We start from the raw sequence: 13,162 nt of genomic DNA, 5'->3' as shown, positions 1-13,162 counted from the left end.
CGCAGATTTACTCGACAGGTGGCTTGTGTGTGTGTTTATGTTTACATCTCTCTCTCTCTCTTCTCTCTCTCTCTCTCTCTCTCTCTCTCTCTCTCTCTGTGAAGGTGGACGTTTTAGAGCATTCCAACGTAATCTCTAACACGTTTTTTTCTTAGCCGTTGACCAATGTTATTGTCTTACAGCCTTAATCCCATTTACATTTACGACCAGCGCTTGCCACCGACGCAATATTTTTTTCCCCCTTTCATTTTCTCCCTTTAGCTTTCGCATTTTTATTTTGCCCTCCGATGATATAATAATAATAATAATAATAATAATAATAATAATAATAATAATAATAATAATAATAATACTTCAACTGATAAAGCTTAATAATAATAACAACAACAATAATAATAATAATAATAATAATAATAATTATTATTATTACTTGAACTAATACAGCTGTCATTTTCCGTCGGTGCTGTTGCCATCGTTGCCATCAATAAACATTACCATGGGAACGTCAACACTGTGTCAGCCTCACGGGTTATGGCGCAAACAATCAAACAACGCACGGAACAGAAACTGAAAATGAGAGAGGAAAACCCCCTATAAAAGAAAAGTGTTGCTTTTCGGAAAATAGCATCCGCCAAAAATTTCTAATAAACTTTCCAAGTGCAAAATTCGTTGCCATTAGTTTTAAACAACTAGCATATAACAGACTGGAATGAAACGAAATTAATATCATTTGCCGGCCGCTGTGGGCATGAAGTGATCCGTAAAATGCCCGAACAAAAACACGCGGTGGCAAAAATACAAAAGAATTCTAATTCAGATGGAATGACATTAAAATGTTACGGGTTACTTGCGCACACATGCATGCATGCATGCCAGTATGCATATGCGCATGTGCACGCGACCGAACGGGTATTCTTCCTCCGTGACATGTATACATAGATTTCAAATACTGAGGAGAGACATGCTCATTCTCCATAATAATTCCCAAACACTTGTAAGCCCCAGATGGTAACAGTGAATTATAAACAAGCGGATAAATATTTCCGTCAGAGGTCAAGAATGAGAAGTGGGAGAGTACATTTGCATATTTAGCGTCTATGCATGTGAATGCGTGCACATACATATGTGTGTGTAGCTTAGCCGTCTAAAAAAAGAAGTACCGGTAGCAAGGTTGTTAATATAATAATAAGTTATAACAATAATAATAATGAAAACTCAATTTATTACATGTGAAGAGAACTGAAGTGCACTAGGGGTTTGAAGAATGAGTAACATTTGTAGCCACTAGGAGCCTACTGCATCAAAAATAAAAATAAAATAATAATAATAAAAAAAAAGAGCGATATGGAATTAAATCGAATAAGAAAAAAAAAGAGGAGGAAAAAATGCCAAATGGCTGAATCGAATCCGCGATTAGCATAAATTCTGGAACGTTGGATATTTTGGTGGGGGAAAATGTTTCGATAAATTGGGAATGAAATGACCGGTATAAATGTTTCAATGAAATGCTGCTGCCGGTCGCTCTCTGAAACGAGAGAAGGGGAAAAATGTTCATCGAAATGTCCAGGTTGGAATAAGAATGAGGGGGGGAAACGGGATGGGAAGGTGGGAGGGTGACCGGACAGGGTGTATGGGTATAGTTGGGGAGGCACGGACGGAGGTGGGGTAGGAGGGGGTGAGTGGAAAGGGATTGGAGAAGGGAAAATTAATGCATAATCATGAATTATTAAAAGACTAAGAGACAGACACAGGACTTTAAACAAGGAGCTGAAATGAGTGCCTTGCCTCACCTTAAAGCAGAATTACCACTGAAAGATTTGATTTATAACAGAATCACAGGATGAAAGAACTAATTTGTATAATACTATAGCTGGAACACTTGCTGAAATAAAACTTAGGGACAAATATGATTTTAAAAAAAGCATAAATGCTTGTTATTAAGTTACATTATATTTAACGTATTCGTATACAGATATCCCTAAATATTACGCCTGCAATATGTATTTGCATATTTTCCTAATTTATCGAGTAAATTATTTCCAAGTAAATGATGCCAACACAGCGTATTTACTTATTAACGCCAACTTTGATCTTTCCCTTTCTTTCCCATCCTTCATCTAACTTCAGCAACCGGTCACATTTCGGCGATATGCGAGCTTCAGAGCGCTGCTTCCCCGGTGCATGCGCGCGCGCGCGCAACAAGACTGTCGTGGCGGGCACAATACCGGAGCCACTCCCAGTAGATGCATAATCACAGCTCCCGGTAAAGACCTAATTAAAGTCCCGGTTAAATGCGCAATTAAGCCCTCATGTAGCGAAATGCGTCATTATGGCTAATTATCTCTTATTATTCTCATTTTCCTTTAAAATCCAGCAGCAGACAACCAGTTAAGGGATTAGATACGACGTTTGCTAGCGAGGCGCCTCCCGGCTCTCTCTCGCTTCTTCTAATGTCCGTTCGTCCCTCGCTCGCTTAGTTTGGTTAGTCCGCCTGTCTGTATGTCAGGCTGTCTTGGTGTAGTTTCTGTCTGTCAGCCTGTTTTGATTCAGTTATCTGCCTGTCAGTCTGTCTTAATTCAACAGTCTGTCTGTTCGTCTATTAGGGTATAGTTGGCTTTCTGTCAGTCGAGCTTCTCAAAGTTTGCTTTGTCATGTCGAATTTTAGAGCAGAGCAGAAAGAGAGAGAGCAGAGCACAGAGAGAGAGAGAGAGAGAGAGAGAGAGAGAGCGCAAACTCCTTTCTCCCTAACCCCCTTCCTACCCACACAGATGCCAAATACCCTCTACATCACAACCGAATTAACCGCACTGGAGAGAGAAATGGGTGAAATGGGGAGGGAGGCCAGGGGCGGGGGGTGTTGAGCACTGTACCCTACTGGGGGAGGAACACCACCGGGTCGGTGGAGACGGATAGCCGGCCAATTAGCCTCATTATCCGGACCGTTTGTCTTCATCTGCGCCGATTATCCGAAGGCTGCATCACACACACGCCGCCCATAAGGAACAGTCTGCGTCCGGATGAAGGAAAAAATATTATATTAATAATTATAATGTTCAAGGGGATAAAGACATGTAAGAGGCAATGGTGAGAGATGGTGATGATGATGAGAAAGGAAGAAGTGGAGGAGATGGAGGAGGAGGAGGAGGAGGAAGAGGCAGGATACGGTGTGAAGAAAGGGATGAGAGGAAGAAAGAGCGATAATGACTGGGAACAAAAAAACAAGAAAAAAAAGGAAAAAAACTTCAACAAAGGAAAAAAATAGAAAAAATCAGATTTATATAAATTCATGTGAAATATAAAAAAAATTACAAATGAAAAAAAAGAGAGTATTTTTTCTAGTATGAAAGGATGAAGAAGAAAACTATTTTAGAATTTAAGCTGCATCTATGTAACAAGACTGAATGATTTTCAAATTAACAGGAGTGATTACTCCGAAACATTACCTGATTGTAACCTGTTTGCATACAAGGTTATATCTGATATGCTACTAAAAAAAAAATAGTGATAAGGACGGCAGTGACTTAGTTCGAGGTAACAGACAACCTTTTCTTTCCAGGGGATGAAGCGCGAAGATCGTTTTCCTCTGTCCAATCTTCCTTTTGTTGCTTCGATCAAGGTAAACCTATTATCATTCGTTTTTTTTCTTAACTGATATCAGTGTTACTAAGATTAGTTTGTAAATTGTATTCATTGCCATATTAATAAACTTCATGTGTTTTTAACGAGGGTTGACCGCAGACAATAAATACAGCAAATATAATTATGTAATAAGTGTTCCAAACTGACCTTTGCAATATATATATATATATATATATATATATATATATATATATATATATATAAAATATAAATTTCATTACACAACTCTCACACTAATTTGCCTCATGTAAATTGCTCACGACTTAATGATTAAGTCTCTTCAAACGGTAATTAAAAACTATACAAAATAACTTATAATAAATAATACACATAAAACGAGTTACAGGTAAAGGTAGCGGTGGAAAAAAATTATAAATTTAATTTAAATATAAATACTGCTGATAGCATCAAGAAAAAAACAAGATGGACTCAGATAAAAAAAAGAAAGCGCGAGAAGTTTTACGCGTATCAGAAATGAAGCGATTTTTAATGCGATTTTATTCACAAAATCCGACGTAATGCGAGAAATGGGATTACACTCACAAAAAAGGAAAAAAAAAATAGAAAAGCTTTGACATAATTCATTAGGATGGGGACACATAATTACAAGGTTTTAATGACGGTTGCTTTAATTGTTGTGTTGTTGTCGCCTCAGAGGTGTTGCGGGTGACGCTACTGCCTTTAAGCATGGCCAGGGGGGAGGGGGGGGGGGTGGTAAGGGGGGGGCGATGTGAAAGGGGTAGAGAGTGAAGGCTTCCCTCTAGGATAAGGGCGGGGGTGGGAGTGTGGGGGTTAAAACATATAACATCATAGCGAATAAACACTGTTGCCATTCATGTCGCTACAGACTTTCGGAGAAAATTTCAGTTTTGTGTCGGCGTTTAATTTAACTCACGCAAGTTGACGTGCGAGTGTGCTCGCTAAGATTCTCGCACGCAAGTGCGTTCGTTCACTAAACATCTTCAACTTTTTAAAAAGTCTATTACGAATCTATTCACCAGTCAGTGACTGCTAAATTAACTTGTGCATTAACTAATACGGTAATTGCCCGCTAAATTACGGAATGACATTTCATTAACATCGCAAAGCGTTGCTGCTGTCATTGTGAAGTTTGAAGAACGTCAGGTTGGCACCGCGTGTGTCCGTTGGTTACGTAGAAAAGAGAGACTTCCGTTTAAACTTCGCAGGAAATCAAGTCATTAGAAAAATAAAACTTTAAAAAACGACTGAAATTTTCAAACTGTCAAAATCAGAACGGGAGTCTTCCCATTGTTCACCAGTCACTTATGCCCATTCCTATTAAATACATGAACACCACAAGAATAACGATGTTGATAAGAGTAAATATTTCAAGGCCGATGAAATAAGCAGAACCGAACGGAATACTGATTACTGAGTAATATAAATGAAAACAGTATGTGCTTTATTATACATTATAATTATTGCCGTATAGGCGTACGTTAATAGGAGAGTACATTTAAATGTCAATGTCCACTAAAAAATTGGTTTCATATTCAGTGGGGAGTCTTTTCAACACAGAAAAAGGTTTGGAATTTTAGAAATTATGACAAATTAACTGCCCTTGTTATATCGTGTCACTAAAATAAATGTTGATTTAATGTATTCAAATAAAGTAGGAGAATAATAATAATAATAATAATAATAATAATAATAATAATAATAATAATAATAATAATAATAATAATAATAAAAATTAGTCATCAGTGCCACAGAAACAGTTTTTAAAATAATTTTACATGACTGTCACTCTACATAAATCACACTAGTCTTTCACACCTAAGTAACAGATTGCTGTACTTCATTTTGATACACCGGCAATTTTGAATGTCACGACAGGAAGTTATTTCAAGGGAAATTCGTTCTACGCAAGGGAATAATTATTCTTTTTTTAAGATTTTGTATCGGGTGCTTTGAAATCCAAAAGAGACCCGTGCATGAAATAAACGAGAATAGTCTCGCAGAAGAATACATAAATATTAGGTAGACCGGACTTCTTGAAACATCAAAATGGGTAGAAACAGACTCCGGAACGCCTGAGGGAGGTCTCCACCTAACGAGAACAAAGCAAGATTTTCGTTTTTTGACGAAGTGACCCCATCAACTCTAACGTAGTTTGCATTTTAGAGACGTTTAAAGGCCGCGACGCGGACACATTCCTCCGGGGCGTTTTTGGGGGCATTCTGTAGGCAATGCCAAGGGGAAGAAAATAGCACCGATTTAGAGATGAAACACTTTAAATAGGACGCTCCGACGCCATCATGCGTCTTCATTGCGAACCACATATAGGTACTAATGGCTGAAGGTCTGGAAAAATTCCGAAATGAAGAAAAACGGAGGGAATTATTATTCGTTGATGGCACTTCTCAATTTTATTCTTTTAATGACATAAAAGAAGCAATGTAAATAGATTTGTTGGTATACAAACAATTAGATATATATATATATATATATATATATATATATATATATATATATATATATATATATTACATCATATATATATGTGTGTGTGTGTGTGTGTGTGTGTGTGTATAAATTTAGCATTGCCCTTTCGCTCTGAGTGTACACATACCACTGTCCCGTGGGATGAATAACTTATATAACGATATATCTTTCTGTAAATCAAGACTGTCGTAAATGTTTTTTTTTTCTTTGCCATGGTGCTGAATTATGACACTTTGTTATAATGTTTTCTTCTTCCAAAATATAACCACCATTTGCCCACCTCCTCTCCGCCGTCCAAAGGGGAAGGGGGAGGTGGGGGGAGAGAGAAAGAAGCGGATTTTTCCAAAGGGAAAGGGCGTATGATTGCCTACGTGCTGTCGTGTGTGTGTGTGTGTGTGTGTGTGTGTGTGTGTGTGTGTGTGTATTGTGTGACTACTCGGTCTCAAGATGGCAGAATGATTTGTGAAAGTTTTGCGTTCGGGAATGACTGTCGTTTATCCGGAGATGTTCTTTTCTTGGAAGAAAAGCATTTTAGGCAACATTTTCTAAAGACACTTTTGCGACGCTCGCTGGAAAGTTAGGTACTTAGATCCGCGGCACTATTAACCCCGCCGCCTTCGTCGCCGATATTGCTCCCGTCAACGAAATTGGAAGGAGGCTATGTACTCGCACGTGTCTGCTGGCCGCAAATAAATCTCGGAATGCTAGCCCCCCCCCCCCCTTTACCCCCCCCCCCCCCACCCCCCAAAAAAGGAGGAAAAAAAAAAAGTTGACACCGATTAATGTAATGACCTTTTTCGCTACCTATTAATTTTTATGTATTTGCTCAACGTAATCTTTATTACCCCTTTTGCGACGGTTTGCGCTCAAAAGGATTCTACAAGTACTTACTAATGTTCTTCATTATTATTACTATATTATTATCATTATTACTAAGAAGCAAAAAAAAAAAAAAGCTAAATCGGGCATAATGCTTGTAACTCTGCAGGTCATTCATTCCTGAATTCGTGACTTTATCAGAAAACGAAAAAAAAATATCATCATAATTTTTTTTTCTATAAAGAACACAAGATTCTCTCACGCTATTACGAGAATAATACATAAATCAATGCACAGTCCTGAGATAGCTTAGAAAGTAAAATTTATAGTATGCAATTACAAAAATGCATCTACAAATAGCGGGGGAGATTAACCACTCGATACATGCTACGCTACCACCTCCAAATGATAGTGGACCGACGCATGGCAACTTTCGGAAACCACTTTACATCTTTTGCGTCTGTCGATGTTAGTCTGTTATTTCTCTCTCTCTCTCTCTCTCTCTCTCTCTCTCTCTCTCTCTCTCTCTCTCTTTATCTGATAAGCCGCGTGATAGTCACCGTCGTCGATACACCTCTTTAGAGCCGACGCACAGCAAATCTAGCGCTTGCTTTCGTTCAGGCCTCATGCCGACGGCTTTCCCGAGTCGTTATCGTGAGGGCGGGCAAAACTGAGCCGCGTTTTGTATGAAGAAATAGGCTCAATGAGTTTGTGGGAGGACGACAATGCGCTTAGTAAAAGTCTCTCCAACACGCGAAGGTTGAGACGTGAGATAATAGTGTTTGTGGGAGACAAAAGAATGAGGATCTGAACTATGCGTAGGAAGAGTGGGAATGCAGGGGTGAGGGGGGTTTGTTGAACAGTAGAGATGTCGAAATCAAAAGCTGTCTATAAAAGGAGATGGAATAGTTATACGTGAACACTCGAACGCACAGAACGTGTAAACCGATGCTGCAAGCACAGCTTTCAATAATCCCTGGGGGTATCGGTAAGAGTAAGCGGAAGCTGGAAAGAAGAAGAATGCTATGTCAACTACTCACAATATTTACCATACACGTACGCAATTGTGCATGCATTTAAACATTAAAAATGGCGGGGGGGGGGGGGGGGTTAATATATGGGCGTTACTACGAGAATATTTTGAAACGGGAGAGAGAGATTCAAAAAGAAGATATTGATTAAAGGACATAATTCATGTACACACATATATATGTATATTATGGGAATTATAACATTCATCCTTATATATTAATATAATTTATATTAAGTATATTAATAGATACTATTATATTATATATAATCTTATAAAAAAAAGGGGTGACTGGGGGTGAATTTAGGGGAGGCTGATACTTGGGAATGAGGGGCAGGCAAGATTGTTCATCCATTAGATTGGGTACACCAAGTTCGAGGGAGTGGGAGGGAGAGGGAGGGGGAACGGAGGGCGGGGGGGGGGGAAAACCAGGACCCATGAGGGAGGGCGATAGGAGGAGGTAACATCATAGTCATGCTCTATTGTGAGGCAATTTGTTACCTTCGAGAACGTGTGGTGGGGACGTGGAGGGGAGGAGGAGGAGGAGGAGGAGGAGGAGGAGGAGAAGACTAAAACGAAGGAGAGGAAGAAGAGGAGAGAATAGAAGGGGGGTCATGGGTGATGGGTAAAGAATGGGTGGTGGCCGTGTCTTGCTACAGACGTCTATGCTACCCCCTATGAGACACAGGGAGAGAGAGAGAGAGAGAGAGAGAGAGAAGATAGAGAGAGATAGAGAGAGAGAGAGAGAGAGCTGAAAAAATCGATACTTGAAGGTGACAATTCGTGCAAGGATATTTATCAAATATAAAAAAATAATGATTAGAGAATTCTGTCTATATCTTTGATGAAGCGAACAAATCTCCAAAGAGGGTCACAGGCACACACACACACACATGTATATATATATATATAATATATATATATTATCTATATATATATATATATTATATATATATAATCTGTGTGTGTGTGTGTGGGTAAAAGAAACTGTCGTTATATCCATGACCAAGAAACCTGCATCTACGTAGACGTGAATTTTACCACTTTTTACTATTAAACGTCGGAATCAGATGAACTTCCATAATAAAAAATTAAATACATAAATTAAAGTTTACCGTTGTGCACTTTCACTCTGCAAATTTTAACGTGACGCGGCATATACAGGAATTTTTTCAAAACTAAAAAAATGAATAATCTAAAACTGCTGTTAATTGAGAGAGAGAGAGAGGAAGGTGGAACGAGATTGGAGAGCGAGATAGCGAACGGCAAGCGAAAGAGCCTTGGGAATGCAAGCAAGATGGTCAAAAAAGATTATAGCAAAGAGAGTCAGGATGGAGGGGAGGGGGAGGGGGAGGGGGAGGGGGTCGATTTATTTTAAGCATGAAGGGAGGACTCTGTGTTACACGTCACCAATAAAAATCCTGAAGATACCATCATTGTGCCTTCGTTCCGTGCCATGCGCTTCTCTTAACCTACCTACCAAACCATTGCAACAGCCTCACTTTCACCTATCCATTTCATCCTTGGTCACTGCTTGTGTGTGTATGTCTAAGAACGACGACACATGACGGTGAAAAACATTACAAAGAAAAAAAAAAACAGCTGCCAGAACCTCTACGTCGAACCATTACAACAGTTCATGCTATAACTATCACTGCTTCTACAATGATGATCATAATAAATCAGTATTATTACCATTCGGGAATCTACTGTCACTTCCTGTGCGTTAGCGCCCCACAGATATGTGGGTTTTACCCGTTTTGGTTTTCCTGTGTGTGTGTGAGAGAGAGAGATAGAGAGAGAAGGGAGAGAGAGAGAGAAACTATGTATACCAATGACTGTTCCCTTTTATAAACAACCATGTATTGAGAGAGAGAGAGAGAGAGAGAGAGAGAGAGAAGATCCATTTATACCAACGACTGCTTGTCTTTTTTTGCATATGCAGTCATGTATGAATATGCATGGTTACGGAACAATGTCAATGCCGCTATTAGGAACGTATCAAATGTTTTTACCAATTAATAACATTGAAGAACACTTACAAAAAATTGTTTCTAAATGTGGCTGAGACTGGATGGATGTGGGTGTGGGTGTGTGGGGTGTAGGCGATGCTACACAGTTGGCACCTTGACAAAAGTCTGCTGTGGGGGATGAGGGGGTTGGGGGGTTCTTCCCGGGGTTGCTTCAGGTTTCCCTTCTGGCCCCCTCCCCATTCCCTCTCCCTCACCCTTTATAGCTGTCTTCTAAATCTCCACCTCTCTCTCTCTCTCTCTCTCTCTCTCTCTCTCTGGTGGATTTTTAACTTTACCATTCCCTTTTACTCTAATCTTATACATATATTCTATATACATACATACATGCATATACATAAATAAATGTATATATATATTATATATAAATATATATATATATATATATATATCTACATAAATCGTTTGTGTGTGTTTGTGTATGTATGGGCACGTCTAAAGACATGATTCAGATCCTTGAAAGCATTTAATTCTTCATACACAAAACACAACCACTGATTGGTACTCACTTTACTCGTATATGGCCGCCATTCATACATATACATAAGAGCATATGCACAATACTATATATATATATATATATATATATATATCTATATATATATATATATAATGCGTACGAGTAAGCACGAGCTCAATTCTGAAGCAAAATTCTAGGTGGGTCCATCTTTTATTCCTTTATTTCCTTATGCCTCATAGCAAAGCACCTTTATCATTCTACTGTATTCTTATTCCATTCATTACAAGGAGTCTTAGGATATACGGAGAATTTAATTTAATTTCGCCCTCGCCTACCAACAGAAACTCTTTAGATAGAGCCCACCTGCATACCTCGCCCCCTTCTCTTCCTTCCCATCTTTCCCAATTCTCCCCCCCCCCCCCCCCCCAGCGCTCCCCCCAACCCCGGCCTTCCTGGCCCTTACACTCCGAACAGAAAACAGTCGCCGAATGCAGCCACAGCGACTCGTAAAAGGGATGCCGCGCACGTAGGGCCAAAGTGGTGTCCTCCGTGTAAACAAGTGTCCAAAAATGCGACATTTACATGTTAACAAAAGGGCAGGTTAAAAAAAAAATGAAAAATAAAAAAAAGACGCTGAGATAACCTTTGATAAAATCGTACAAAAGAAACGAGCTGCTGCTGCAGTAGGTTCTGAATATAAGCCAATTGATTTGCATTCCTAGTATGATGTGTGTATGTATGTATGTATGTATGTATAGGTATATATATATATATATATATATATATGTATATTATATAATATGGTATATGTATTATGTATTTATTATAAACAATAATACATTACATTATATAATATATATATTTAATATATAATATATATATATATATATATTATATATACGAAGATAGACAGATGGATAGATAGATAGATACATAGACATTTTACAACCATTGTAAACTTTATAAAACAAGAAAAAAATTACTTGGTGGAGTCAAGTAATTTTGATAAATAATGCCAGTAATATACAGGGATATAAAGAATGCCGGAGGAATAAATAAAACTCTACGGATGAATCGCGGAGTTTACACATTTCTTTAGTCGGAAGTGACTTACGGATTTAATGAAGGAATTAAATGATATTTGGAGGAAGTTATTGACCGACTCCTTTCCTTCAAAATGAGGTCGCTTTATGGCATCGTTTTATGAAAAAAAAAATTATATATCGGGTAATATGGTATTTAATATTGATATAATAATAGTAAAAATCGTCTTCGAATTAAACAGAGATAGTTAAAGCGCACATAACCACATAAATGTCACCAATTTTTTTTTTAAATGCTAAACATCTCAAAGGAAGGATATAAAAGGACAACCATACGACAATAAATATCAACAAACTGAAGACTAACATAAACCAGACTGGGAACAGTGATGGAATGCAAGAAAAAAATTACGTTCGCGTCATCCTTAATAACAAAACAATCTCAATCTTGTTAACCAACGGCTTCTCAACAACAGTAAAAAAAAAAAAAAAAAAAAACCGAAGAGAAGGGTCAGGCTGTAATTATGCTGTCCAGCTCCTCCATCAAGCAAACCCTTTTATACTCTTGCTCCTTGAGCCCCCTCTAAGATTTTGCCCGTCTACCCACCCTCCCTTCTCGTTCCAATTATTCCGTCGTCAGGTAACTCAGAACTGAAGTTTTTCTAGCGTTTTTTGCGTAAGAGAAGATGCTCTGGAGATGCAGCATCCAGTCTTTAATAAATGCCATAATAAAATTTAATGGAGCGCTTCAACTTGAACCAAGAGCAGAAATCTAGCAACAAGAGCACTTTCTCTTTCTCTTTTCTTATTCTTCGCGAGTGGTTTAATGGTCTGGTTTTCGTACTGCTAATACTGATATCAATATTCATACTCGCATTCTTAATAACCAATTGTTGATGTCGCTGCTGACAGACGAAGACAGATTAGTTGGCGAATTCTGAAAATTGCTACTATAAATAATTCTGCGAGATGAATACTTAAACCTAATGAACTAACTAACATGTGAGTATAAAGGTGAAACTTTCAGAGGTCACATGGGATATTAGCAATAACCCCTTTCTTCACTTTTAATCATATTCAAACTTGAACAGAACTGATTATTCCTAAGGTATATCATTCTTTCCACGCATTCTATAGTCTGAATTTCGAGGCAATGAACGCTTAACCATATTTAATATATATATATATATATATATATATATATATATATATATATATATATATATACATATATATATATATATATATATATATATATATATATATATTATATATATATATATATCATATATATAAGCAGATCTTTCCATAGCTTTGTATCGAGAAGTAACCGTATCGAAAAGAAACACTGGACTTCTTAAGGACGCCACCTTACGAAGAACTAGTCGAAATTCTCGACGAGGAGGAGGAGGAGGAAAAGGAAGAGTAGGAGGATGAAGATGAGGAAGAGGAGGAGGAGGAGGAGGAGTCGGTAGAAGTTGGAAGAGGTTATTGTGCTTTCGAGCTTGGAAGGTTTGTGAGGTTCCATGGCGACTTTGCTTGCCGCACATATGGTGCAAAACCCAGCCACATGGAACGTACCCTGGGTCACTGCTCAGGGGGATTAAAACCGTGCTCCGAGGGGTGGGGGTGTCCGGTCAGGGGCACTGGGCGTGGGGTCACTAGGATAGGGAGG

The 13,162-nt window shown here is 38.4% G+C and overlaps 1 long non-coding RNA gene across 1 annotated transcript in view; it reads left to right on the top strand.

The window, feature by feature from the left end:
* The window catches only part of LOC135214919 (uncharacterized), a 194,465-nt gene that overhangs the window by 100,195 nt on the left and 81,108 nt on the right, over positions 1-13,162 (top strand). Inside the window, exon 2 of the long non-coding RNA XR_010314519.1 lies at positions 3,557-3,616. This is a non-coding gene — a long non-coding RNA (uncharacterized LOC135214919). The remainder of the gene's footprint in view (positions 1-3,556; positions 3,617-13,162) is intronic.

Source organism: Macrobrachium nipponense, chromosome 46, assembly GCF_015104395.2.
Source record: "Macrobrachium nipponense isolate FS-2020 chromosome 46, ASM1510439v2, whole genome shotgun sequence".
Lineage (NCBI taxonomy): Eukaryota > Metazoa > Arthropoda > Malacostraca > Decapoda > Palaemonidae > Macrobrachium > Macrobrachium nipponense.
This window is presented reverse-complemented; position numbering and strand designations above follow the sequence as displayed.